At 46.7% G+C, this 26,640-nt stretch overlaps 2 long non-coding RNA genes across 2 annotated transcripts in view; both read left to right on the top strand.

Annotated features, from left to right (window-relative positions):
- LOC126068376 (uncharacterized) overlaps positions 1 to 26,640 on the top strand; it is a 131,239-nt gene that overhangs the window by 40,574 nt on the left and 64,025 nt on the right. The window lies entirely within an intron of this gene.
- LOC126068370 (uncharacterized) overlaps positions 17,466 to 26,640 on the top strand; it is a 34,191-nt gene continuing 25,016 nt past the window's right edge. The window contains exon 1 of the long non-coding RNA XR_007515652.1: positions 17,466 to 18,248. This is a non-coding gene — a long non-coding RNA (uncharacterized LOC126068370). The remainder of the gene's footprint in view (positions 18,249 to 26,640) is intronic.

The raw sequence follows: 26,640 nt of genomic DNA, 5'->3' as shown, positions 1-26,640 counted from the left end.
TGTAATATCAATCTGATTTCCTCTTGGTAATAAGGATCAATCACACCAGCCAGTATGGTAACTCCCTTCTTTGCTTGTTGATCCAGAGACATAAGGAACCCAAAGTGACCAGGTGGCATTCGTAGCTTCCAGTTCAATGGAATCAGTGATGCGTCTCCAGGTGGTAGCATTCTTCGCTTTGGAACTAAGACCTATAGACGTGCAAAGCATAAGGTTGCAGGGATAGGAAGAAGAATCTTATGAGTGGATGACTGGGGGTAATAGTGCATGGTGCCACTTCCATTTCTACCCCTTGATTCCTGGACCCATGAATCCTGATTATGGGAGCAACAGTACCATATACTGGGCGCTGGTTTAGAGCATATAGAGCCTCTGGAGAACACAGCCCCAAACCTGCAAGGTATTGCCACCTACCTAGCACCGTAATTGTGACTTCAGGGGGCCATTCCATCATTCTGTCATACCAGCTGCTTCAAAATGATGGGGAACATGGTAAGATTAGTGAATTCCATGAGCATGGGCCCACTGCTGCACTTCATTTGCTGTGAAGTGAGTCCCTTGATCAGAGGCAATGCTGTGTGAGATACCATGATGGTGGATGAGACATTCTGTAAGTTCACGGATGGTAGTTCTGGCAGAAGCATTGCATACTGGGAAGGGAAATCCTTATCCAGAGTAAGTGTCTATTCCACTAAGAGCAAAACGCTGCCTTTTCCGTGATGGAAGTGGTCCAGCATAATCAACTTGCCACCAGGTTGTTGACTAATCACATCAAGGGATGGTGCCATATTGGAGAGTCAGTATTGGTCTCTGCTGCTGGCAGATTGGATGCTCATCTGTGGCTGTAGCCAAGTCAGCCTTGGTGAGTGGAAGTCCATGTTGTTGTCCATGCATAACCTTCATCCCTGCCACCAGGGCCACTTTGTTCATGAGTTCATTGAACAATGATGGGAGTAGCTGGGGAAAGAGGATGACTGGTTTCCATAGAACACATCACTCTATCCACTTAATTATTAAAATAATCCTCTGGTGAGGTCACCCTTTGGTGAGCATTCACATGAGACACATATCTTCACTTCTTTGGCCCATTCAGAGAACACTATCCACATACCTCTTCCCCATAAATTCTTGTCTCCAATTTTTGAATCATATTCCTTCTAAGTCCCTGACCATCCAGCCAAACCTTTGGACACAGCCCATGTGTCAGTATAGAAGCTCACATCTGGCCATTTCTCCTTCCAAGCAAAGTGAAGAACCAGGTGCACTGCTCAAAGTTCTGCCTGTTGGGAGGAGTTCCCGTCAGCACTGTCCTTCAGGGAGGTCCCAGAAAGGGCTGAAGCGCTGCTACTGTTCACTTTTGAGTGGTGCCTGCATGTTGCACAGAATCATCTGTAAACCAGGTACAAGTTTCTCTTTTTCAATCAACTGATCAGAAGGAGCTCCCCATGAGGCCATAGGTGCAGACTGGGAGATGGACGGTAATATGATAGGAATAGAGACCGTGGGCATTTGGGCTGTTTCCTCATGCAACTTACTCAGGCTTTCAAGTCCTGCTCGGGCCTGATCTTGTATATACTGCTTCCATTTAATGATGGAGTTCTGCTGTGCACATCCAACTTTATGTCTCTGTGGGTCATACAACACGCAGTTTAAAATGGGCAGCTCAGCCCAAATGGTGTTTGGTGTCCCATGGTTAAGTGTTCAGTCTCTGCTAAGGCCCAGTAACAAGCCAAAAGCTGTTTCTCAAAAGGAGAGTAGTTAAATGCAGAGGATGGCAGGGCTTCGCTCCAAAATCCTAAGGGTCTGTGCAGTGGTTCACTGGCAGGGGGCTTGCCAAAGTCTCCAGACAGAATCTCCATCTGCCACGGACGCTTCAAGCACCATTGGATCAGCCGGATCATATGGCCCAAGTGGCAGAGTGGCTTACACAGCAGCCTGAACCTGTTGCAGAACCTTCTCTTGTTCTGGGCCCTACTCAAAACTAGGAACTTTTCAAGTCACTTGATAAATAGGCTGGAGTAGCACACCGAAATGAGAAACATTGCCTCCAAATTCCAAAGAGGCTCAGTAGGCACTGTGCCTCTGTTTTAGTTGTGGGAGCAGCCAGATGCAATAACTTATCCTTCAATTGAGAAGGAATATCTCGACATGCCCCATACCATTGGACCCCTAAAAATTTGACTGAGGTGGTAGGTGCCTGAATTTTTTGTGGGATTAATTTACCACTCTCTGGCAGGCAAATGTTTTACCAATAAGTCCAGAGTCATTGATACTTCTTCCTTACTAGATCCAGTCAGCATAGTGCCATTAATGTAGTGGACCAGTGTGACATCTTATGGGAGGGAAAGGCAATCGTGATCCCTGCTGACTAAATTATGACATAGGTCTGGAGAGCTCATGGAGCGCTGAGGTAGGCCAGTGAAGGTGTATTGCTGGCCTTTCCAGCTGAAGGCAAACTTCTTCTGATGGTCCTTGGAAACAGCTATGGAGAAAAAGGCATTAGCCAGTTCAATAACTGCACACCAGGTACCAGGACATGTATTAATTTGCTCAAGCAGTGAAACTACATCTGGAACAACATCTGCAGTTGGAGTCACAACCTGGTTAAATTTCTGATAACCTACTGTCATCCTCCAAGATCTGTCTGTTTTTTGCACAGGCCAAATAGGCGAGTTGAATGGGGGATGTGGTGGGAATCACCATCCCTGCATCCTTCAAGTCCTTGATGGTGGCAGTAATGTCTGCAATTCCTCCAGAAATGCAGTATAGCTTTTGGTTTACTGTTTTCCTAGGTAGGGGCAGTTCTAATAGCTTCCCCTTGGCTTTTCCTACCAAAATAGCTCTTTCTTCATTTGTGAGGGATTCAGCGTGGGGTTTCTGCCGGTTGTTGAGTGTTATCTATTGCAATAATGCATTCTGGAACTGGGAAAATCACTATGGGGGGATTCAGGGACCCAATGGACCTACTGTAAAACAAGCATGAGCCAAGACTGCATTAATAACCTGACCTCTGTATATCCCCACTCTGATTGGTGGGCTACAGTGCCGTTTTGGGTCTCCTGGAATTAGTGTCAGTTCAGAGCTACTGTCTGGTAATCCCCAAAAAGTCTGATTATTCTCTTTTCTTCAATGAAAAGTCACTCTCATAAAAGGTTGTAGACACCTTTGGGGAAGGCTAGGAGAGAATTGAGCATAGAAATTTTTAGCAGTGTATTGGAGTCCTTCCTCATGGGGACCTGGCCTCCCCTTCATTGAAGGCGTTGTGGGTCTTTAAATTTGCTCAAGTATGGGAGTTGACTGTGGGCAATTCGAGTTAGACTGCTGTTCACCTGAACTAGAATTCTTCTGTTCGTACAGATCAAGTAAATATTTAGTAGATTTCCTATCTAATTCACTCCTAGGGACACCATGACTAAGTAGTCATAAGTCTATATGAGTCACACTCTTCTGATTACTGCTTTGATTCTGCTGTCCATTACTGTAACCATGTCCACTTTGTTGACTGAGTGCTGCCACTTAGCCCCTACTATCACAGGGTCCAATCAACCCTATTGTATTTAGGTGTCTTGATTCAGTTAGGGCAGTTCCACTGTCAAATCTGATTTACATGAAATAGCAGTCACAGCAGTCTTCAAGGATGCTGGATTTCCCTTCAGAAATTTGTTCCTCACAGTTGTGGTAAAAGGTGTGTTCTCTGGGCATTCCATGTGTGGATCTGTGGGTTTAACGTGAGAAATGCATTTTAGCATGGCAGTATCTCTAAGCCTTTGAGCACCTTCTTCTACAGTATACCAAAGGAGGTCTGGTACTTCAACTTGATTTAGTGTAGGCCACTGCATAACCCATGCTTCAGCAACCTAACCAAATGAACTGTTAGATCTTTTCCTAACTTCTTGAGGTGAAACACTGAATGAAGAATCTGTGCTTAGTGGACCCATATCAATAAACTCAGACCGATCCATCTTTACGTTCCTTGGAGCATTATCCTGTACCCTTAATAATCATTCCCACACCTATTCCCCAGGTTCCTGTTTGTACATATTAGAAAACTCAAGTACTTCTCTTGGAGTGTAGCATACTTCCTCCTGGGGCACACTTTGTACTTCACCTTTTGTGGTTCGCTGGGACTTAAGTCTAGTTATAGGTCTAGAAGCCAGAATCTGTAGTGTGGAATTGTTTTGAGAACATTCAGCATTGTCTTGTAAAGCATCTGCCTCAGATGATGCCCCAGGGAATGGCTCAGGCAAGGGCTCTTTAGAGGCAGCTGGGCAGGGGCTAATTTCATTAAATGGAAGTGGAGGGGCTAATGCTTTTACTGGGCAGGGTGGTGTAGCAGACAAACGTCAAGTAATCTCTTCAGATGGAAGTGGTTCTATTGGCAACCCTACCAACAGGAGCGATTAAATGGAATTTAGGGGCTCAGTGTCTCCAGCTTTCTAATTACGTTCCCATATGTCCCCATCCCAAGTTTCAGGATCTTATTTCTTCCCAATCAGTGCCCTCATTTTAACTTCAGACACCTCTTGAGGTTGGCAATTGAAGTAGGATTGTAATTCAGCCACTCTTACAATAAGACTCTGGTTTGGTTTTTGGCAATATCAGTGTTATTGCTACAAGAAATAAGGCTTTCTTTCAAAGCACAAGTGTTTCCACTTTGAGATTGTTTATGCTGCACTTGAGCTTTGACACTGAAGCCCTGAGCGCATCTCTTTCACCAGTTTGTCTAGTGAAAGTAGGACCAACCAACCAGCTTCTGTATACTTCTCATTATGAGAAAATTGTTGAAAGGTATCATGTATGTGATCACCCGGAGCCTCGCCTTTCACCAATACCTAATCTATTGGTGGTGATAATTTGCATATTTGAATTGCCTCATGGCATGGATTAGCAGTGCCTTCTTTACTACTGAGAACAGAGTCATCAACATCTTTGAAACGAACCAGACTTGAAAATTAATTTAGAAAACTCATCTGTACAATTTTGTTTGTCTAGAACCACTCTTGGTAGCAATTGTCTTAGGCTGGGTTCTCTAGAGAAGCAAAACTAGCCAAGGGTATGAATATGTATAGAAAGAGAGATTTACATCAAGGAAGCAGCTCATGAGATTGTAGATTTGCAAGTCCCTGAATCAGGAGAGAGGCTTCTTGTGATTCATGTAGCCGTAGGGGCTGGCAAAGCCCAGATTGGCAGGCTAGAGAGCAGGGCTCTTAAACTCCCAGTCTGTGAAGGTTGATGAATCCCGGGATCAGCAGATAAGTCCCAAGAACTGGAGGTCGGATGAACAAGAGACAGCTGCAGGATCCAGAGCAAGCCAAGAGCCTTGGCAAGATGAGCAGGAAGGAAGTACATGGCAGAGGGTGAAGAGAGAAAGGCTGAGTGGGGAGTGAGCCACCACAGGCCCTACCTGCACTGATAACCGCTCAGAAGGTTTCATTATGGGGGTTCCATATCTGAAATCCACATATCAGATTTCAACAGGGAAGTGGTCACAACATCGTACAAGAGCCAAGACACAGAGAATCGTGGCCCAGCCAAGTTGACACACACAGTCTTAACCATCACACATGCCTTGTGATTAATGTCAGTGGAAAATTACAGCAATTCAGTTATGACATGAGTACTAATGGCCCAGACCCTTTAGGAATGACGGTTTGGGTCACCCGACCAGGAAAGAGCCACGACGAGCTGAGGTGCTTGCTTAGAGCAAAGGGAACATGGAATAGGTGGTGGAAGAAGGTAGTTCTAAATACCAGTTTTGGCCATGTGACCAATTGCAGAAATGAGGAGTGTCACTGTTACGAGTGTTTCTGCTTTTATGTGTGCATCAAATATTTTTGTTTTCTCAACTTATAAAATATTAGATATAAACAGGGCTAGTGCATTTTTGGTTGTATGTGTGTTCATTGTATCATGTTAGCACAAGAATGCCTTTATAATTGTCTTTATTCAGAAATTATGTATAGTTTAAGGAGATGTGTAGAGGTGAAAAGTTGGAAAGGGGTGAACTGTGATAGTTAAGAGTATGTGTTAACTTGGTGTGCCGTGATTCTCAGAGTTTTGGCAGTCATGTTATGTTGTGGTCACTTCCCTGTTGAGATTTGATATGTGATTACCCCCATGGTGCAATACACTGTGAGTAGCCAGTTGGTTGAAGGGGAGTTTCCTTGGGCCTGTGTCCTGCATCTAGTTTGTGCAGACATTCTCTCAGGGCTCGGGGGGTTTTTGTCATTCTGGAATCTGCAGCTGGCTTCTGTTCGTCTCACCTCCAGTTTTTGGGACGTGAGCTAACAGTTTACCTGTGGTCTTGCCTGCCACTCTTTGGATTTGTTGATCTTCACAGCCTGTGAGCAAAAGCCCTGCTCTCCAGCCTCCCTATCTTGGGTACACCAGCACCTGAGGGTACATGAATCAGGAGAGGCCTCTATCCTGACCCACAGACTTGGGGTGTTGTGGCCTCTAAAACCGTGTGAGCCATTTTCTTGATATAAATCTCTCTCTATATATAGGTATTTATACCCTTAACTGGTTTTGCTTCTTTAGAGAACGCTGCCGAAGTCAGAGCATTCACATGAGATACAAATATGTTTGCTTCTTTGGCCTGTTCAGAGAGGTCTGTCACATGCCACTTCATACTTCCTTGGCTCCAAATTCCAATCATGTTCCTTCCAAGTCCCTGGCTATCCAGTCAAACTATTGGCCACAACCCATGAATCAGTGTACCACTGCATATCTGGCCATTTATCCTTGCAAGTAAAGTGAAAACTCATGTTCACTGATTGAAGTTCTGCCCATTGAGAGGCTATTCCCTCACCACTGTCCTTCAGGGAGGTCCCAGAAAGGGGCTGTAGTGCTTTGCTGCCGCTCTCCATGTTGAGATGATGCCTGCATATCATGCAGAGAAACACCTGTAAACCAGACATCAGTTTTCTCTTCCTCAGTCAACTGATGATGAGGTCATAGATGAAGACTAGGAAAGGGCAAGTAATGTAATAGGGGTGGAGGCCATGGGCATTTGGGCCATTTCCTTGTGCGACTTACTTGAGCCTTCAGGTCCTGCTCAGGCCTGATATCGTGTGTACCACTTCCATGTAATGATGGAGTGCTGCTGTGCACATCTGGCTTTATGGCTCCGTAAGTCAGACAACAGCCAGTTCATGATGGGCAGCTCTGGATGCATTGTGACTTGGTGTCCTACGGTTAAGTGTTCAGTCTCTACTAAGGCTCTGTAACAAGCCAAAAGCTGTTTCTCAAAAGGAGAGTAGTTAAATGCAGAGGATGGCAGGGCTTTCCTCCAAAATCCTAAGGATCTGCACTGTGATTCACCAATAGGGGCCTGCCAGAGACTCTAAACAGGACTCCAAAGACCATCTCTGTCTGCCACTGTCGCTTCCAAAACCACTGACTCTGCCAGATCATATGGCCCACGTGGCAGAGCAGCTTGGCCATCAGACTGAACCTGTTGCAGAGCTTTCTCTTGTTGTGAGCCCTACTCAAAAGGTGTAGCTTTCAAACCACGTGATCAATAGGCTGGAGCAGCACACCCAAATGAGGGATATGATGCCTCCGAAACCCAAAGAGGCCCAACAAATGTTGTGCCTCCACTTTACTGTAGGAAGGGCCAGATACATGAACTTATCCTTCACTTTACAAGGAATATTTCAACATCCCCCACACCATCGGAGCCCTAGAAATTTCACTGAAATGTAGGCATATGGACTTTGTCAGAATAATTTTCCACCCTCTAGCATGCAATGGAAACTCTGGTGGCATACAGTGGTTACGTGCTTCAGCTGCTAACCAAGAGGTCCACAGTTCGAATCCGCCAAGTGCTCCTTTGAAACTCTATCGGGCATATCTAATCAGTCCTATAGGGTCACTACGAAGCGGAATGGACTCGATGGCAGTGTGTTTGGTTTTTGGGTTAGCATGCAAGTATCTTACCAATAAGTCTAGAGTATTGATACTTCTTTCTTACTATGTTCAGTCAGCATAATGCCATTAATGTAATGGACCAATGTGATGTCTTCTGGAAAGGAAAAGCAATCAAGCTCCCTGAGGACTGAATTATGACATACACCTTGAGAATTGACATACCCCCGAGATAAATTAGTGCAGGTGTATTGCTGGCCTGACCAAGTGACGGCAAACTGCTTCTGGTGGTCCTTTAAAACAGGGATAGAGAAAAAGGCATCAGGGAGATTAATGGCTGCATACCCCAGAAGATATATTAATTTTCAGGCCACATCCCCAAGGAAGCTTCTCTTCCAACTGATTGGCTGATCACATCAGATCACAAAATGGAAGATGATTACATAATTTCGGCCAAATCCCTGAGAATCATGGCCTAACTAAGTTAACACGTAACATGAGCCATCACAGTGGTGACAAAAGTGTTCTGACATAGATACTGGTGATGGTTGAATAGGATTGTGAAAGTAGGTAAAGCCACTATATGACACACTTTAAAGCTATTAAAACAAAACTTTATTTAATAAGAAATCTACCAGTTAATACAGTATAAGCTATAAAGTATAAATTGAGCTGGAAAAATACCACAACAAAAGCGAAAAAACACCCACTGAGGTGAGAAGAAGAAAAAGTCTGGTTCTGAGGCTGATGTTCCCTGGCTGTGAATGAGGAGCTGCTGTGGAGGAGGCATGGCGAGTGGCTCTGCCTCTGGTGCCCGGGGCAGAGCTAGCGGTGGAGGATTTATTAGCCTGTGGGGCTCCAGTGTTGGCGTAGGAGCAGGATCGATATCAGCTGTTTGTCAGGAGCCAGTTGGAGGTGGCCCAGGATGGAGATCCGCCCCTCCAGCTGACTCTTTGTCTATCGCCATCGCCGGATCTGGTGATGAAATAGCTGGTGGTCTAAGGACTTCCGGTGTTGGTGCAGGAGCAGGTGGTTTAGGAATCATTTCTGTAGGTGGCCCAGGGTGGGAATCGAGCCCTCCAGTAGGCTCTTCTCCTGGTGCCGGGGCCGGAGATGGAGATGGACGGCGGTGTGGTATATTCAGCCCTGGTGTTGGTAGAGGTACAGGAGCAGGGTTGACATCAGCCGGTGGCCCAGGAGCCAGCTCTGAATGTAGCCCAGAATAAGAATCTCATTTTCCAGCTTTCTCCCCATTTGGTGCCAGTGCTGGAGCTGGTGATGCTGCTCTGTGGAGTCCCAGTGTTAGGCCAGGCGCATGATGGACCTCACCAGGCGGTCCAGGAGCTCGTTATGGTCTTGGCCCAGGGAGAGAATCTGATCTTTCAGCAGGCTGTCTGTCAGGTGGCAGTGCTCGACTTGCTGATGGAGGACCTGTTGTTGTACCCAGCTCCAATGTTCCTGCAAGAGCGGGATCTGACTCAGGAAGCGGTCCTTGAGTGTGTTCTGGAAGTTGCCCAGGGTAAAAATCCAGCTCTTCTGCAGGCTCTCCATCTGGTGATGGGATAGGCGGTGCTGTATTGAGCGTCGGTGTCTGTACAGGATCAGAATCGACATCACCAGGTGGTCCATGGCCTGGCTCAGGCGGTAGCCCTGATTAAGAACGTGAACCTCCAGCGGGCTATCCATCCGCTGCCAGAGCTGAAGCTCGTGACAGAATAGCTGTTGCTCTGTCGACGTCTTGTGTTGGAGCAGGAGCTGGATCGACGTCAGCTGGTGTTCCAGGATCTGGTTCTGGAGGTGGCTCACGATGGGAATCCACCTCTCCATCGGACTCTCCGCCTGATGCTGCTGATTTAGCTGGGGGAAGACCTGGGCTACGTCAAGCTCCAGTGTTGAAACAGGAGCAGAAGCAGGATTGACATCAGCCAGTGGTCCGGGAACTGGTTCTGGAGGTGGCCCAGGATACGAATCTGAGCCTCCATCTGGCTCTTCATCAGGTTCCAGTGCAGGAGCTGGTGATGGAAGCAGTGGTGCTCTGTGGAGCTCTGGTTTTGGTGCAGGAGCAGGATCAACCTCACCAGGTGGTACAGGGGCCGGTTCTGGAGGTGGCCCAGGATAAGAATCCCACCCTTCCGGCAGCTCTGGGTCTGGTGGCAGCGATGGAGCTGGCGATGGAATAGCTGGTGCTCTCTGCAGCTCTGGTGTTGGAGCAGCAGAAGGAGCAGGACTGACATCAGCTTGTGGTCCGGGAGCCATATCTGGAGGTGGCCCAGGAGAGGGGTCCGCCCCTCCTGCCAGCTCTCCATCTGGTGCCAGTGCTGCAGCCGATGACATAGTAGGCAGTGCACTATGGCACTTCGGCGCTGCTATAGGAACCGAATGTACCCCAGGAGATTGTCCAGGAGCCGGTTCTCGGGGCAAAGATAGCTCTCGAGCTCCTTTTACCATTGGCGCTGGCCCCGGCTCTGGAGCTGCAAAAGGAGAAAGGTTCACCAACATGACTGCCTCTCCTCATGCCTTGCCAATGATGGAAAACACCCACTGCCACAAAGAGAAGCCCATTCCAAGATTTTCCACCCCGGAAGGTCTTCCCAGACTGTGGTCCACCAGAGGAGGGTCTGAAGTTACTCTGAGCTCTGGCTCAACCCCCACCCCTGGGGTTTTTCCGTCGTGCCCCTCCCAAGCTCACATGCAGTCATGCCCAGTCTTCCTCACCCTCTGGCTCTGCCTCAGTGACCTCCATTTGATCCAGCTGTGCCAAGAGAAGATGGGCACAGCACTCCAGATGTGAGCCTGGCATGTTCACCTGCACATACTCCAGCACGAGCTTTAGGCAGGGGAAGTCTGGGGGCTGATTGAAATCCTCGGAATATTCCTTCAGCCATGTGCCCAGGATAAAAGAGATGGCGCTAGGGATGGGTGGTGAAGAGCAGGGTCAGAGGCCTGGCTTTTCCCACCACACTGCCCTCCCAGGGCACCCTTGCAATGGGCCAGTCCCTCTGCCTGCCCCTGCCCTTCCAAAGGTCAGGACCACCCTGCATCACACCCTCTGGTTATCCTGGCAGTGGCAGGCCTGGTTACTGACGGGGCTAGCACAGAGCGCTGTCCCCGGGAGCTCCCCATCCATGGTCTGACCAACTCTCCCTCCTTGGTGAGCCTGAATTACATCCATTTCTGTCCCCTGGCCCTCTCCCCACTGGACAGTAACCCGCTAAGGGCACAGAAATGTGTGTCTGCATGTTCATCTCACAGCCCGGCACACAGTAGTGCTTCAGGATTATCTGATGCTGGGTGACACACAGGGTCCGCCCCCTGACCCAGATGTCCAAGCCATAATGCCCCTCCTCTGGAGCGTGTGCACCAGCATGCTGCCTGGTTGTCTGCACATGTGTGAGGGTCTCTTCTCCCATGGACACTGTTCTCCCCTGGAACAGGGGCCCCACATGCAGCTGAGCACCCATGACTGGGGACGGGGATTTCGGAGCAATTGTCTCCACTCCCCAACGCCCCCCCCCCACTTCCTGTTTTGGGCCCAAAATACAGAAGGGGGCAACCTGTGATGTGAAGGAATTTTGGGAGGATGAATTGTCTCAGGAGCCTCTCTGAGCCCCCAGCCTCCCCTCTGCTCCCCAGGACACCCAGGTTCCACTCCCATCTCTCTATGATTGCTTACGTCCTGCAGGGTGCGCCCCTAAACTCATCCCTCTAGTGGAATCTAGATGAATGGGGCCCAGGGTCTGCCAACCCCAATCCAGACACAGGTCCCCTGTAACCTCTGTCCTTTTGCAGAGATAAGAGCCCCTCCTTCTCCACACAAAGTCCACTCACCCTTTCAGCTGCTCCTGGGGTTCACCGTACTCAGCAGAATAGGGGTGGTTACATCCATACCTAGAGGTGGTGTGAGGGTGTCACATCTAAAGCACTGTGGACACTACTTGCTTAAGATGTCTAGTGTTCCTGTCTGACTCTCGGACTGGAATGGAGGCCCAGGAGGGCAGGGATTCCTATCTGCTTTGTTCACTGAACAATGCTAAATACCCAGAACAGTGTCTGCAACAGTAGGGGTTTCACGGATCATTGGTGAATGAGTGAACCCACCCAGCACCTTCCCAGGTATCTGAGAGTCCTGTAGCCTCTCTTCCAGCCTCCAGGGATCTCTTTTCTGGCTATACCAAGGACAACCCAAAACCAAAAACCAAAACCAGTTCTGTTGATACCAAGGACAAGGACACACTAAATGGAATCTCAACATCCCCTTTACAGATGGGAGATAGGTTTGCTGAAGGGCACGTAGTCATTGAGGAGTGAGGCAGACAGCTTTTTCGTGATGGAGAACATGTGAAGATCCCAGCCCCTCCAGCACCCTTTACCATAGGGATGGGCTCCGGGTACACACTTTCTGTGGATTATCGCATGTGTTCCTGACAGTAATTCTAGCTGATTGGACCTTTATCAGCCCACTTCTCAGGGGAGAAAACTGAGGCTCTGAGTGGTGAAGTGGCATTCTGCAGACTCACAGCTGGTAGGGAGTAGAGGCCCCATTGGGCTGTCGAGGGCAGAGTGCTCACCTTTGGAGCAGCCGGTCTAGGACCTGCTGGGTGGTGGCGTAGGTTCTATAGGTTCGCAGAAAGATGTCGATGTAGGAGAAGTCACCCTTTAGGAAAGCGGGCACCAGGAGCTCCACCAGCTTCTCCAGTGAGCCTGCCTTGAAGGTTTTCATCACCCAGGCCTCATCCAGGTCCTCGTTTGAACCACAGACACACTGAGGTGGGACAGAGGAGGGACATATTGTCAGAGGCAACCCCATAAACCACCAGGAGGTTTGGGGGCCCAGAGCTTAGACCAGGCACTCCCTCTCCCTCAGTGACCTGTGGCAGGAGGTGGGACATGAGTGCCTTCAGCAGCAAACAGGACTCGGATTTCCAAGCAGAATTGGAGGTGGGGGCTGATTACAAACATTAGGAACCTGAAGGGATTTCGTTGACTAAGTAACCATTGTTATCTCCCTGAAGGAAGAGCAGTATCCCAGTGAGTCTTCACGAAACACCCCATTCCAGAGATGAGAAAACAGAGGCTTGGTGATATCCAGTGTCTTCTCGAGGTCACCTGGTCAGAGCCCAGAACTGTCCGACATTAGTGTTCCATGATGTTCCCTCTGTGCTACGTGAAGCCTGCTCTGCCCCTGACTCAGAGGGGAAGGTCTGGTCCAAGCTCACTCCCTCCCAGCTGGAGACAGTGCACACAGCAGACACACCCATGAGATAGGCAAGACATGGATTTTTCTTTCTGTGCGTTAAAGGGGGTTTTGAGAACATGAAGCTATGGAGTACCCAGATGCATACAAGGTTGAGAGCCTAGAGACCCTGGGATGGGAGAAAGACCCCCGCAAACCTGAGGATCTGAACAGATGGCCCAGGGAGTGCAAATGTGAATGATCGGTAAAGGACTGAGAGGCGGTTCAGCTTCTTAGGGCCAACAGGTGCCTCGGAGCCACCCTGCAGTTCTGTTGGCTACCCTGACAGCAGACTGGCAAAACAGAAAGGAACCATAATACCTGGAACAGGCTCAATGCAGAGACGTGGCCAGCATCACAAACTGCTGGGCCACGGGACTGCGACCGCTGTTTTGGGAAGTCTGGCTCTAGTGATCCTAACTTGAAATGTGTGCATCCTCCCCCCTAAGCATGCCACTCCTGGGAGTCTGTCCTGGGTGGGTGAGTGTGTGAGGACACACGTAAGCGTTCCTGCAGCCCTGCAGAAGGCATCAGTCCAGGGCCAGCAGCAGAGAGAGGCTCAGTCACTGTGGGGACAGGCCTCCCTTCTGGAACATTCTGCAGCGAGTCAGGCTAGAGCCCCTGACCTGAAGGGGTCACGTGATGTGTTCCCTGAGATTGCAGGTTGTAGAAAAAGATGTGTCATAGCCTAAGCCCCTCGTTTTAGGATAAAAGAAGCCTGCCAAGTGTGATGATGTGTGAAGGTGGGAGAAGTTGTGCAAGGAGAGCCGAGCCGACTGCTGCCTGAGACCGTGGGGTTGAAAGTTCAACACTAAAACAGCAGCAACAGGCAAAATATGCATGGGCTTATGTGAAGTGCAGACAGTATAAAAACCTCATTTCTGATATTCCTACAACTATGGGAAGAGTGACTTTGTGGCTGGCCAGGGCAGGGAGGACAGTGGGGGAGGGGGGGAAGATCATTTTCTTGTGAGGGGACTGGGGACCCTGGAGAGGGAAGGTCCTGGGAGTAACCTGAGGTCCACAGGGTGGTGTCTTGGGCATCTTGGGTCCCTGGGTAGGGACGTCACTCCCCTCCCCCTGCACTCACCCAGAACCTGCGGCAGCCCTTCATCGCCCGTTTCTTGGGGTAAACCGAGGAGATGATGCCATTCTCCTTTTCCTTGGGGATCTCCTGCGGGGAGTTCTGCAGAGACAGTGCCGGCAGCGGCCAGGGAGGCGTCAAGAGCCCCTCTGAGCCACCTCCTTCTGTTTCTGCCCCTGAAGCCCTTGTGCCTCCGAGGAGCTCTCAGTTCTCCCATGCTGGATGGGTCAGCCTGGGGGTGTACCATCCAGCCGTGACCATGTCCCCAGATAGAGGAATCAACCTCTAATTACTGCAGCAGGATCTGGCAGAAGCTGGACTGGCACACAGCAGCTGTGGCCCAGGCAATGCCAGCAGGTAGGGCTGCACTTTGACTGCCACACTCAGGGTGAGCTGGATCTCAGAGAAGGTCCAGGTGAGAGTGCTGACTTAGCCTGTGACTCCGACAGTCCCTCCCTACGGCCTCGTCTGAACTGGAACTCCTGGGTAGACTTACATCCCACTGTTCTGTGCGATCAGCGGGGTCAGGGCAGGAAAGTGAAAGAGGCCTCCCCATTTGCCACCCCAGCCCCCAGCCTCCCCAAGGCGCCCAACCTCATGGACTAGGCCCAGCCACGGTCAGACTCAGCGCCATGAACCCAGTGTGGTGAGAGGCCGTGGGGATGGAGCTTGGCGTTGCCCTCAATGTGTGCTAGTCCTGAAGCAGTAGCCCAATTTTCATCATCCTCATTATTACTCCTCCCCTCCCAGATCTCCCCCGGTCACATGGCTCCTCCTGCCCTGACCCCCACCACCTCTCTCCCGAATGGACCCTGCCTCATCCAACAACTTTCTGCCTCATCAGTTCTGTCCACATTTCCTCCCAGCCCCCATTACCAGGGACCCCATGAGGACAAGGGCTGGCATGGCTTGGGGGGTGGTATGACCTTGGGGAGGGGTGTGGGGCTTCCCAGGTGGGGTCACAGTGGTGGCCTGGCCTGGATTGGCAACCCTGGGCCACCCTGTGTTACCTTTGGATTCTTTTTGGTAAATGGCCTGAGCTGTTGTGGGTGGGGGATGAGACCATGTCTCAGCCTTCGTGGAAGTGTCGAACTCCTGGGTCTCTCAAGATTTGATACAAGGGAAGATGGGAGACAAGAAGAAAACATGTTTCTAGTTTGAGTGTCTCCACTCAAGTGAGCTGGGTAGCGGGCTGTGTTTTGAATGTGGGTCCCTGGTTACCAGGGTTCCAAGTTCTATGTACTCTGTCGTCAAGGAAGTGAGGTCATGTCCTGGATCTCCTGACTTAGGCCTGATGGCAGATAAAACCTCCCCAATGTCTCCCCTGGGCTGCTGAGTGCTCACCTCTCCCCATGCCATCTCCATACTTGTACACAGTGACACCAACACAGCCCTCCCCACCCCCACCCCCAGAACCTGAGGAAGGCCTGGGTGTAGCCAGGGCCCCAGCTTTGAGCTGACAGAGCTGGGCTCAGACAAAGGTCATCCTTGTCAACCAGTTTGTGACCGTGAACAAGTCTTTGTGTTTCTCAGAGCCTCCTCAGTCCCCTTACCCACACAATAGGAATCATTCTGGCATCTTCTTCCCAGGGACCTCAGCAGGTATATGTGAGATAACACCTGTAGAACCTGTGGGCTGACTAATCAGGGGTGGATTATCTAATAGGCAAGGTAAGCACAGGGCTTACCTGCTTGCCAGATTATGTGTAATGAACAGTTTCACCTTTTCACATTTTTTCAGCACGTCTAATACTCTGCTTCTGGGTATGGCTGGCATCTGTTTCTCCCAACCCCACAGCACCTTCCTGCAGAATCAAAGCCTCTTTTCAAATTTACAATCCCTGACGCGGGCAGATGACCCTGGAAGCAAGGTAAACACAGGTCTCCTTGTGCTTACTTACTAACCTGTAGTGAAGAATTTCACATGGGTTTTGCCACATCAAAGATGTGGTGTTCACCGTGCTTACCTTGCCTATTGGATAATCTGCCCCTGTAGCTAATGCACAAACTCAGAGATGGAAGAATTTCAAGCAGGTGTGGGAAGCAGCATGGAGTACATCTCCAAACAGGGCTGGGTTCTGGTGGTGTGAGCTTGGGAAATTCACTTCCCCTCTTGGCCTCATTTCCCAGTCAGCACCATGAGGGGTTTGGAATTAAATGAACATCAGATGGTGTCACCCTCTGCATAAAACCCTCCGATAACTTCCATTATATTTAGAATCTGACCCAGTGCCTCATCTCAGACTAGTGGATACGCAGCCTGCACGATGGCTCCCAACAATCCTACCTCCTGGTCTCCACATCCTCTGTGACCCCCTCCCCTCAGTGTGGATTGGACTCAGGGACTCACTTCTCAAGAGTGTTGTTGTTGTTAAGTGCCATTGAGTCGATTTCAATTCATAATGACCCCATTTGGGGCAATGTTTCTTGGCTCTCTTTTATCCTCTCTCTCTGTTTCTCTCTCAGTCATCTCTGTCTGTCATTTATTTTTCTCTCTCCCTCCAGGCAGCAGTTGTGATGTATGACCTGCCCATGGAGAGACTCATGTGACAAAGACCTGGGGAGGGTCCTGATCAACAGACAGACAGGAGTGAGGCCCCCCAGTCCAAAAGCTCATGGAGTACTGCTGATAACGTGGAAGTGAGTAGGGAACAGATCGTCCGCAGTCAAGACTCAGTTGAGACCACAACCACAGGCTCCTGAGAACTTGGAGAAGTCACCAGGTAAGCCATGCCTGGATTCCTGGCCCACAGAGACTGTGTGCTGTTGTGTGTTGTGAGTCATTAGTTTTGGGGGTGTTGTTATCACAGAGCAAGAGAGAACTCCACCAGCCCACCAGGTCATGGGTCCTGGACCTGTTCTCCTCCTCCCTGCCTCCTCTCCTCCTCAGCTCCCTCTAGCTCTACTGGCTGCATTTCAACCACTTCTCTGGACAAACTCACGTCTGTGTCCCAGTCTCTGCAACAGCTCTGTCTTCTCCCTGGCACGCTGTCCCCAGACTCGTGCAGGGCTGGTACCTCCTGTCATTCTGGTCAGACATAAATGTCACCTTAGTGAGGCCTCCTGGACCACAGCCCAGTCTTGTCTCACAGCACCCTGCTTTATTTTCTCTATAAAATATGCTTTTTTCTTTGCATGTGTTTGTTTTCATGCTTTTATCCATCTTCATGTCTCCCCTACAGATTGTGAGCTCCAGCGGACAGGGACCACATGGGTCATTTTCAGAACCAGCTCCTGGAGGACCTGCTGATGTTGATCCTGCTCCTGCACTAACTGGAGCTCCACAGTGCACCAACTATTCCGTCACCAGCTCCATCACCAGCGTCAGATGGACAGTCAGCTGGAGGCGTAGAGTTCAATCGTAGCCACCTCCTGAATGGCTCCCAGATCACCTCCTGATGTCGATCCGGCTCCTGCTCAACATAAGAGCTCTATAGAACACCAGGTCCTCCATCTCCAGCTCTGCCTCGGTCTCCAGAGGTTGAGCCATTTGCTGCAAGTCCTCCACGGCCACCCCTCATTCACAGCTAGGGAACGTCAGCTCCAGAAACACACCCTTTCTTCAACTCACCTGAGCGGGAATTTCTTTGGTTTTGTGGTAATATTTTCCCAGATCACTTTATACTTCATAGTTTATGCTATTTTAACTGGTAGATTTCTCATAAAATTTGTTTTAATAATTTTTAAGTGTGTAGTATACTGGCTTTATATACTTTTACAATATTATTCAACCATCATCAGTACCCACTTCATAACATTTTCATCACCACTGTGATAGTTAATGTTATGTGTCAGTTTGGTTAGGCCATGATTCTTAGGGGTTTGGCAGAAATTATGTAATCAGCCTCCATTTTGTGATCTGATGTGAGCAGCCAATCATTTGGAAGAGGAGTTTCCTTGGAGGAGTGAACTGCAAATTAACACATCTCCTGGTACCTGGTATGCAGCCGTTGATGTGGCCAATGCCTTTTTCTTCATCCTTCTTTTGAAGGACAGGCCCTTTTGGTGAATCACTGCACAGATCTGCAGGATTTAGGAGCAAAGCCGTACCATTCTCTGCAGGTAACTACTTTCCTTTTTTAATAATTTTTATTGTGCTTTAAGTGAAAGTTTACAAATCAAGTCAGTCTGTCACACACAAGCTTACTCCATACTCCATACTCCCACTAACTCTCCGCCAATGAGTCAGCCTGCTCCCTCCTTCCAGTCTCTCCTTTCGTGACAATTTTGCCAGTTTCTAACCCTCTCTACCCTCCCATCTCCCCTCCAGACAGGAGACGCCAACACAGTCTCAAGTGTCCACCTGATACAAGTAGCTCACTCTTCATCAGCATCTCTCTCCATCCCATTGTTCAGTCCCTTCCATTTCTGATGAGTTGTCTTCGGGAATGGTTCCTGTCCTGGGCCAACAGAAGATTTGGGGACCATGACTGCCGGGATTCTCCTAGTCTCAGTCAGACCATTAAGTCTGGTCCTTTTATGCAGAATTTGGGGTCTGCATCCCACTGTCCTCCTGCTCCCTCAGGGGTTCTCTGTTGTGCTCCCTGTTAGGGCAGTCATGGGTTGTGGCCGGGCACCAACTAGTTCTTCTGGTCTCAGGATGATGTAAGTCTCTGGTTCATGTGGCGCTTTCTGTCTCTTGGGCTCCTAGTTATCATGTGACCTTGGTGTTCTTCATTCTCCTTTCATCGAGATGGGTTGAGACCGACTGATGCACCTTAGATGGCCGCTTGTTAGCATTTAAGAACCCAGACGCCAAGCTTCAAAGTGGGATGCAGAATGTTTTCATAATAGAATTATTTTGCCAGTTGACTTAGAAGTCTCTTTAAGCCATAGGCCCCAAACCCCCACCCTTGCTCCGTTGACCTTCGAAACATTCAGTTTATCCAGGAAACTTCTTTGCTTTTGGTCTAGTCCAGTTGAGCTGACCTTCCCTGTGTTGAGTATGGTCCTTCCCTTCACCTAAAGCACTTCTTATCTACTAACTAATCAGTAAAAAATCCTCTCCCACCCTCCCTCCCTCCCCCCTCTCGTAACCACAAATGTATATGTTCTTCTCAGTTTGTACTATTTCTCAAGATCTTATGATAGTGGTCTTATACAATATTTGTCCTTTTGTATCTGACTAAATTCACTCAGTATAATGCCTTCCAGGTTCCTCCATGTTATGAAATGTTTCACAGATTCGTCACTGTTCTTTATCGATGCGTAGTATTCCATTTTGTGAATATACCGTAATTTATTTATCCATTCATCCGTTGATGGACACCTTGGTTGCTTCCAGCTTTTTGCTATTGTAAACAGAGCTGCAATAAACATGGGTGTGCATATATCTGTTCGTGTAAAGGCTCTTATTTCTCTAGGTTATATTCTGAGGAGTGGGATTTCTGGGTGTATGGTAGTTCTATTTCTAACTTTTGAAGAAAATGCCAGATAGATTTCCAAAGTGATTGTACCATTTTACATTCCCAGCAGTAGTGTATAAGAGTTCCAATCTCTCCGCAGCCTCTCCAAGATTTATTATTTTGTGTTTTTTGGATGAATGCCAGCCTTGTTGGAGTGACATGGAACCTCATCGTAGTTTTAATTTGCATTTCTCTAATGGCTACTGATCGAGAGCATTTTTCTCATGTATCTGTTAGCTGCCTGAATACCTTCTTTAGTGAAGTGCGTGTTCATATCCTTTGCCCACTTTTTGATTGGGTTGTTTGTCTTTTTGTGGTTGAGTTTTAACAGAATCATATAGATTTTAGAGATCAGGTGCTGGTTGGAGATATCACAGCTGAAAATTTTTTCCCAATCCGTAGGTGGTCTTTTTACTCTTTTGGTGAAGTCTTTAGATGAGCATAGGTGTTTGATTTTTAGGAGCTCCCAGTTATCTGGTTTCTCTTTGTCATTTTTAGTAATGTTTTGTATTCCATTTATGCCTTGTATTATTTTTTATTATTAGGGCTCCTAACGTTGTCCCTATTTTTTCTTCCATGATCTTTATCGTTTTAGTCTTTATGTTAAGTCTTTGATCCAGTTGGAGTCAGTTTTTGTGCATGGTGTGAGGTATGGGTCCTGTTTCATTTTTTTGCAAATGGATATCCAGTTATGCCAGCAGCATTTGTTAAAAAGACTCTCTTTTCCCCAATTAACTGACACTGGGCCTTTGTCAAATTATCAGCTGCTCATATGTGGATGGATTTTATATCTGGGTTCTCCATTCTGTTCTATTGGTCTATGTGCCTGTTGTTGTACCAGTACCAGGCTGTTTTGACTACTGTGGCTGTGTAATACATTCTGAAATCAGGTAGAGTGAGGCCTCCCACTTTCTTCTTCTTTTTCAGTAATGCTTTACTTATCCGGGGCTTCTTTCCCTTCCAAATGAAGCTGGTGATTTGTTTCTCCATCACATTAAAAAACGTCATTGGAATTTGGATCGGAAGTGCATTGTATGTATAGATGGCTTTTGGTAGAATAGGCATTTTTACTATGTTAAGTCTTCCTATCCAGGAGCAAGGTATGTTTTTCCACTTATGTAGGTCCCGTTTAGTTTCTTGCACTAGTATTTGTAGTTTTCTTTGTATAGGTCTTCTACATCTTTGGTAAGATTTATTCCTAAGTCTTTTATCTTCTTGGGGGCTACTGTGAATGGTATTGATTTGGTGATTCCCTCTTCGTTGTTCTTTTTGTTGATGTAGAGGAATCCAAGTGATTTTTGTATGATTATCTTATAACCTGAGACTGTGCCAAACTCTTCTATTAGTACCAGTAGTTTTCTAGAGGATTCCTTAGGGTTTTCTGTGTATAAGATCATGTCATCTGCAAATAGAGATAATTTTACTTCTTTCTTGCCAATCTGGATGCCCTTTATTTCTTTGTCTGGTCTAATTGCTCTGGCTAGGACCTCTAGCACAATGTTGAATAAGAGCGGTGATAAAGGGCGTCCTTGTCTGGTTCCCGTTCTCAAGGGAAATGCTTTCAGGCTCTCTCCATTTAGAGTGATATTGGCTGTTGGCTTTGTATTGATGCCCTTTATTATGTTGAGGAATTTTCCTTCAATTCCTGTTTTGCTGAGAGTTTTTATCATGAATGGGTGTTGGACTTTGTCAAATGCCTTTTCTGCATGAATTGATAAGATCATGTGGTTTTTGTCTTTTGTTTTATTTATATGGGGGATTACATTAATGCTTTTCCTAATATTAAACCAACCTTGCATACCTGGTATAAATCCCACTTGGCCATGGTGGATTATTTTTTTGATACGTTGTTGAATTCTCTTGGCTAGAATTTTGTTGAGGATGTTTGCATCTATGTTCATGAAGGACATAGGTCTGTAATTTTCTTTTTTTGTGGTGTCTTTACCTGGTTTTGGTATCAGGGATATGGTGGCTTCATAGAATGAGTTAGGTAGTATTCCATCATTTTCTATGTTTTGAAATACCTTTAGTAGTAGTGGTGTTAGCTATTCTCAGAATGTTTGGTAGAACTCTGCAGTGAAGCCGTCCGGGCCAGGGCTTTTTTTGGAGGGAGTTTTTTGATTACCTTTTCAATCTCTTTTTTTGTTATGGGTCTATTTAGTTGTTCTACTTCTGATTGTGTTAGTTTAGGTAGGTAGTGTTTTTCTAGGAATTCATCCATTTCTTCTAGGTTTGCAAATTTGTTAGAGTACAATTTTTGTAATAATCTGACATGATTCTTTTAATTTCAGTTGGGTCTGTTGTGACATGGCCCATCTCATTTCTTATTCGGGTTATGTGTTTCCTTTCCTGTATTTCTTTAGTCAGTCTGCCAAATGGTTTATGAATTTTGTTAATTTTTTCAGAGAACGAGCTTTTGACTTTGTCAATCCTTTCAATTGTTTTTCTGTTCTCTATTTCAGTTAGTTCAGCTCTAATTTTTATTATTTGTTTTCTTCCGGTGCCTGATGGATTCTTTTGTTGCTCGCTTTCTATTTGTTCAAGTTGTAGGGACAGTTCTCTGATTTTGGCTCTTTCTTCTTTATGTATGTGTGCATTTATCGATATAAACTGCCTCTGAGCACTGCTTTTGCTGTGTCCCAGAGGTTTTGATAGGAAGTGTTTTCATTCTCATTGTATTCTATGAATTTCTTTATTCCCTCCTTAATGTCTTCTATAAGCCAGTTGTTTTTGAGCAGGGTATTGTTCAGTTTCCAAGTATTTGATTTCTTTTCCCTGATTTTTCTGTGATTGATTTCCACTTTTATGGCCTTGTAGCCTGAGTAGATGCTTTGTAATATTTCGATGTTTTGGATTCTGCAAAGGTTTGTTTTATGACCTCATATGTGATCTATTCTAGAGAATGTACCGTGTGCACTAGAAAAAAATGTATACTTTGCAGCTGTTGAATGGAGTGTTGTGTATAAGTCTGTGAGGTCAATTTGGTTGATTGTAGCAGTTACGTCTTCCGTGTCTCTATTTAGCTTCTTACTGGAAGTCCTATCCTTCTTGGAAAGTGGTGTGTTGAAGTCTCCTACTGTAATTGTGGAGGTGTTTATCTCACTTTTCAGTTCTGTTAAAGTTTTCTTTATGTATCTTGCCGCCGTGTCATTGGGTGTATAAATATTTAATATGGTTATATCTTCCTGGTCAATTGTCCCTTTAATCATTATGTAGAGTCCTTCTTTAATCCTTTGTGGTGGATTTAACTTTAAAGTGTATTTTGTCAGAAATTAATGTTGCTATTCCTGCTCTTTTTTGCTTCTTGTTTGCTTGATATATTTTTTTCCATCCTTTGAGTTTTAGTTTGTTTGTGTCTCTATGTGTAAAGTGTGTCTTTTGTAGGCAGCATATAGACGGATTATGTTTCTTTATCCAGTCTGAGACTCTCTGTCTCTTTATTGGTGCATTTAGTCCATTTACATTCAGCGTAATTTTAGATAAGTATGTGTTTCTATGTGTTTAGTGCTGTCATTTTGATCCCTTTTTTTGTGTGTTGTTGACAATTTCCTTTTTCCATTTGCTTTTTTGTGCTGAGACGTTTTTCTTTGTAAATTGTGTGTTTCTCATTTTCATAGTAGTTGAATTTATGTTGGTTGAGTTGTTATGTTTTTCTTGGTTTTTATTTTGAGTTATGGAATTGTTAGACCTCTTTGTGGTTACCTTAATATCTACCCCTATTTTTCTAAGTAAAAACCTAACTTGTATCGTCGTATATCGCCTTGTTTTCCTCTCCATATGGCAGTTCTATGCCTCCTGTATTTAGTCCCTCTTTTTGATTATTGTGATCTTTTACATAATGACTTCAATGATTCCCTGTTTTGAGCATTTTTTCTTTTTAAAATTAATTTAATTTGTTTTTGTGATTTCCCTATTTGAGCTGATATCAGGATGTTCTGTTCTGTGACCTTGTGTTGTGTTGGTATCTGATATTATTGATTTTGTGACCAAACAATTTCCTTTAGTATTTCTTGTAGCTGTGGTTTGGTTTTTGCAAATTCTCTAAGCTTCTGTTTATCTGTAAATGTCTTAATTTCACCTTCATATTTGAGAGAGAGTTTTGCTGGATATATGATCCTTGGCTGGCAGTTTTTCTCCTTCAGTTCTCTATATAAGTCATCCCATTGCCTTCTTTCCTGTATGGTTTCTGCTGAATTGTCTGAACTTATTCTTATTTATTCTCCTTTGTAGGAGACCTTTCTTTTATCCCTGGCTGCTTTTAAAATTTTCTCTTTATCTTTGGTTTTGGCAAGTTTGATGATAATACGTCTTGGTGATTTTCTTTTTGGATCAATCTTAAATGGGGTTCGATGAGCATCTTGGATAGGTATTCTTTCGTCTTTCTTGATGTCAGGGAAGTTTTCTGCCAACAGATCTTCAACTATTCTCTCTGTGTTTTCCGTTATTCCTCCCTGTTCTGGAACTCCAATCACACGCAAGTTATTCTTCCTGGTAGCGTCCCACATAATTCTTAGGGATTCTTTATTTTTTTATATTCTTTTATCTGATTTTTTTTCAGATATATTGGTGTCAATTCCCTCTTCCTCCAGATCTCCCACTCTGCATTCCAATTGCTCGAGTCTGCTCCTCTGACTTCCTATTGCGTTGTCTAGTTCTGTAATTTTGCTGTTAATCTTTTGGATTTCTGAATGCTGTCTCTCTATGGATTCTTGCAGCTTATTAATGTTTCCACTATGTTCTTGAATAATCTTTTTGATTTCTTCAACTGCTTTATCAGTGTCTTCCTTGTCTTTTTCTGTAGATTTCCTTATTTCATTTATGAGGTTACCCCTGATGTCTTGAAGCATTTTGTAAACTAGTTTTTTATATTCTGCATCTGGCAATTCCAGGATTGTATCTGCATTTGGGAAAGATTTTGATTCTTTAGTTTGGGGAGTTGTGGAAACAATCATGGTCTGCTTCTTTATGTGGTTAGATATCGACTGCTATCTCTGAGCCATCTATAAGAAAGTGTAATGATTTATTTTATATCTGTTCTCTGAGTCTTATCTTGTTTTGTTTTCTTTCAATATACGTAGATGGGCTACTAGATTGCACTGTCTTGATTATTGTAGCCCTTGAATCACTTCTGTCCTGTTACCAGCTGGTTTGGGCTGTTACCAGATATAGAAGCCTAAGAGTCCATTCACTATTCTTGAGTAGAATCTGATTTTGGCTCACCAAGTGTTTGGTGCAGATTGTCACCTATCCATCTAGAGGAGTAGTGGTGATAGTTGTGTGCACCAGATTCTAGTGGCATGAGGGGGTCACACTCCATGGGGGGCAGGATGCTGACAGGCTTCCCCCAAGTGCCAGTGAGGTAGGTGTGTCTCTCTTCCTAAAGCACTTTGGTGGGTGGGCTCTGCAGATGTACCTTAGGGACCCAATGCATGCACCTCTACAGATTGGTAGGTGTCACCATCCTCAGACCCCTAAGGCAGGAGGCTAGGTGGTCTGGGGGGAGCTTCAGCCCTCAGGTCCCCGATGTGGGTCAGTGAGGGCTCTGTTTAATATGCAGAGATATCAGACCTGGGAAACTTGTTTTTCCAGTAATCCACTAAAACAATTACAGTCAGATCACTATCAGATTTGCCTTTGCATTATAATAGCCACCTTGTTCCCTGTAGGGATGAAAGCCTAAGACTGTGGATCTCATATGCTTGGCTGGTGCTGGTTCTGTATTTTTAGTCCAATTTCGGGAAGTCAGGGAAGGACTTTTGGTCCCTCGGTTTTTTGTTGCTGCTTCTGTCTGGCCAGGAGGATGGGTTAGGAAAAGACCAAAAGATAAAAAAACGGCAGAGCACTTCACTCTCTGGCTCAGAAAATTCCAATGTTAATGAAGCTGCTTGGGAAGGGGAGGGGAGGGATCAGAAAAATAGGAGAGGGTAGCACCCTGGAATATAGATAAAGTTACTTATCTTGCTTGGGGATGACTGTTTTATCTGAGATTCCCAAGGGGTGTGTAGCCTGTGTGCATTGGCTGGGTCAAGATTGCCCCCGAGGGTCAGGCCTTCGTCCTGTGTTTGTGCTGTCTCAGAAGCCGTGGACAGTTCCTCTGCTCCCAGTCCAAAGCCCAGTGCCAAGGTTCCCAGGCTGGGATGCCGCACTCCAGGCTCCCAAACCAGTCACTGCCTCCTGGTGACTTCTCCTGTCAGCTGCATTGCTGCGCTGCCTGCGTGCACTGGCTGGGCTTCCCCCGAGGTCAATTCTGGGGGCTAGGGCTGGTTCCCCTGTTTGTGCTGTCTCAAATTCAGATTCAGGAGGCGGGGTCAGGATGGCTAACTAGTCAGAAGCTTCCCCTGAACCCTCTTGCAAAAAAGACCCGAGAAAACAAGTGAATCGATTATATATATGACAATGTACAAACCCTGAGGATCAAGCACAGAAGTAAGGAATCGATCTGAGTGACAGAGGAGCAAGAGACAGTGCAGAAGCAGTGACGAATTGCCGAGCCCACACAGCACCTCAGCTCCGATTCCTCGGCACCGTTCTCCAGTGCAGGTGTCGCAGGGCTGATGGTGGTTTCCTGAGACACGGCAGGTTCAGGAAAAGAGTGCAAGCTAAGTGGCACACCCCTGACTCTGTGGTGTGTCTACAGCAGGGCTGGCCACAGCATTTTAGAAGTAGCTGCTTCAGTGAAAAAAGGCAAATGAAGTGCCAGCACCCCGATCCCCTGGTGTGTCAGCTGCTGATCTGGCTGTGGAGTTTAGGACACAGCTGCTTTAGCGGCAGAAGGCAAGCACGGAATGCAGCCCTAACCCCCTGGGGCAACCTTGGTGGGTACCAGCCAGTGCACACAGGCTACACGCATTCTGGAATCTGTGATAAAAGAGCACTCTCGGTACAAGATAGATGATTTTGTCTAATTTACCACATGGATCTAATAGCTCTTTCTTCTGAAAGTACTCTGTCCTGTCTATCTGATCCCTCCCGCCTCTGCCCTTGCAGGCTTCATTAGCTGGTGAATTCCCTGGGCCTGAGATAGAACCTGTCGCACTCTCTCTGAGCCA

The sequence above is a fragment of the Elephas maximus genome, chromosome 27 (genome assembly GCF_024166365.1).
Source record: "Elephas maximus indicus isolate mEleMax1 chromosome 27, mEleMax1 primary haplotype, whole genome shotgun sequence".
Classification (NCBI taxonomy): domain Eukaryota; kingdom Metazoa; phylum Chordata; class Mammalia; order Proboscidea; family Elephantidae; genus Elephas; species Elephas maximus.
This window is presented reverse-complemented; position numbering and strand designations above follow the sequence as displayed.